Genomic DNA, 3,001 nt, shown 5'->3' on the forward strand with positions numbered 1-3,001 from the left:
ACATGGTAGTCATCCACTGAGCTCGGTTTTAATTGTTTTAATTAAGATAAAGTGAGTTTGCAAAGCCAGTTAAATATAAAAGAATAAAAATAAAATCTCAAATTTGTCTCTTTCTGCTCAATTTCTCTTTGTTTTTTTATGCTCCATCTACTCGTTAAATAGTATTATTGCTTGCAGTTATATAACCCTTTTGTTTATAAGAGATTATTCTAGTCTTTGGTCCTGTGTATAAGCTTAAGAGACATCCAGTGGTGATCCCACATTTAGGGATGTGGTTTTACCCCTTAGTTACCATTGCTCCCAAGTCCATTTTGGCTGGAAGTGGTAATACCTGTTAGGACATCTGGTGCTACTACCTATCTGGTTCCGTGCTCAAAAATGCACCAAACATTGATGTTATTGTTTTTTTTTTCTTCCCCTTTTGCAAAACTCAATCATGTTCTGCAAAGTAAAAAAATAATAATAATAATTTTCACTCTACAAAATAATCAAATCAAACACCATAAATATTCTAAGACATAAAGAAACTTGAAGAATAAAACCTTTCCCCAAAATACTGGATTCAGCATTAAGTAACCCGAAAAGAAGTTGATATGCCGTAAAACAACCAAACCAAACTTTTGATTCTTCCATTTATTTATTACTTTTGACAGAGAGAGAGAGAGAGAGAGAGAGAGAGAGAGAGAGAGAAGGGGGTAACAGTGGGTGAAAACTGCAAAAAAATGAGTGGGGAAGAGTCAAACAGTGAGACAGGGTGAGAGTAATAGACTGTAACTTAGTAAGAGACAGGTTACTTGTTTAGTAAATTGCAAATTAGGATTAACAAGGACAATCAAAATAGATCGCTTTAAACATAACTCAATCCAAAAAAACAAGAAACATTCTCACATGTATTTTACATGACTTAAATAATTCAGAAAAATGTCTGATGGAAACAAACGTTGATTAATTCAGATTCATTATTATTGGCTCACAAGGAGCTTTCACACAGGTCATCAAAGATCTCTCCTGGAAAACAGCCTGTGATGTTCCCTGGAAGCTGAGTGACAACAAGTCTCTCCAGATTTTCTATTACTCTCCAACTCTTTCGATAACATTTGCAAATAAATTTGAATTATCGCAACGGCTGCTTGCCATTGAGTTCTCGTTGGCAGCGGCCATTGGTCTTTACTGGAATTTAGTGGCAATAAGCCTTCCCAAGGTCCCAGTTCTCTTCGCACTTATACAGTGGAGGTCTGGTCAGTGCTCACTCCTCAGTCTTTCCTTCCTCCTTGACTACTTGGTTATTCGGTCTCACTCTTTTTTTGGTGGGGGGGGGGCAGTGATGTGGTAATAGGGGGGATGGGGTGGGGTTTGAGAACTTATAGATATGCAGCTTCAATGTTCTTGGTTCCATGTAGCGCTTCATGTTTTGTCTCTGTAGCAGTTTGTCTGCTCGGCGCTTGTGGTTCGTGTGTGTTAGTCTCCACATTCAAGGGTTTTCCTTAATATTTCAGCTGTTTATTATTATTATTTTATAAAAATATACATATGTTTTGTATTTTTTTTATTTCTTATATTATTCTTAAATTTTTGTGTAACATCAGATACAGTTTTAGAGGCAAGATTATTTCCTTTGAAGATAATTGGTTTGACACTGGGGGGCAGTGCAATCGTGTAATTTGGCACTTTTGTGTCTCCCATGTAATTGTGAATTAAAAACTAACCTCCTTCTTGGCATCTTCAAACTAAATAGATATCTTTCTTCACTACTGTTTTTCAGCAGGAGATGAAACTCCAAATACATTTTTTTATTTTATGGAAATCGCTCTAGACAAGGCACGAAACCATTTGATGTAAAGAACTAACAGAACAAAAGATGATTATTGCAAAAACATGAGATACTTATTTGCCACAGCCTTGAAGAAACTAAGACTATAGTTAGGAGAAAGTCAACAGGAGCAGAGTTTCACAGACTGCAGTTCTTGGAAAGAAGTTACTGGAATAGGAAGCTGTATTATGATGAGGTATCAAAACAGCAAATTGATGGAGACCACCAGACTAATATGTCCAACGAACTGGAACAGAAGAAGTCGGGAATAGATCTGACAAGTCTGAATGAAGAACACATGCAAAAAGACTGAGACTAGCAATGTCATGTCTGTGAGAGTTTGCAAACCCTCTGACTGCCAATTCTAAATTCTGTGGATTTGCACATTTTTCAATGGGAGGTCATGGTGGTCAAGTGGTTAAAGGCACAGACTGATGACCTGGGTGTTCCAAGTTCAAATCCAGTTCGCTCCACAAAAATCATTTTCGCTTAGGATGTTGGCAACTTTCTGTAAGTACCCAATGTCCTAAAATAATTCTGACTACAAAAATATCGGGGAAACCAATGCCAACAATAGAATCTTTGGATTCATATGATGCTGCTGCTGCTGATCTTTCAGCAATTGATAATTGCAATAGGACAGATGATGTATTTCTCCATTTAGAATCCATGTTTTTTATTCAATGTTATTTTTATTGCTCACAGATTCATGCATTTTCATTTTTTTAACATAGCTTTGGGTAATGGTGCATATTGTGGACCAAATGTATCTCAGCGTTCGCTTGGCTTTGGCCAGAAGATGCCAAGCAACGGCTCAAGTTTAGCTGCTGTCTGATATAACATGCCAATCAGCTAATTACAATATGAAAAAATATATTTTTGTATAAAAAGTACTTTAAAAAAAAAAAGAAAGAAGGTACTTATGTACTTATGTTACCGTGCTGAAATAGTAACGTTATTATTTAGGAAGCCATTCTTAACATGAGGAGGAGAGAGTGTTTTGTAATTATTTTGTACTTTCACCTAACAATTTAATAAAAAAAAAAAATCATAAAACGTGAATTTAACTCGAAAATACTATTTAAAAAAATAGCATGGTAACATAACTGCATAAGCACCAAAACCAATTTTGTTTCCAGTTTTCCTTGACAAAAAAAAATTTTAAGACAAAAAAAAAATGGCAAAATATAT

Source organism: Euprymna scolopes, chromosome 2 (genome assembly GCF_053919585.1).
Source record: "Euprymna scolopes isolate OS-2025 chromosome 2, ASM5391958v1, whole genome shotgun sequence".
In the NCBI taxonomy this organism is placed as follows: domain Eukaryota; kingdom Metazoa; phylum Mollusca; class Cephalopoda; order Sepiida; family Sepiolidae; genus Euprymna; species Euprymna scolopes.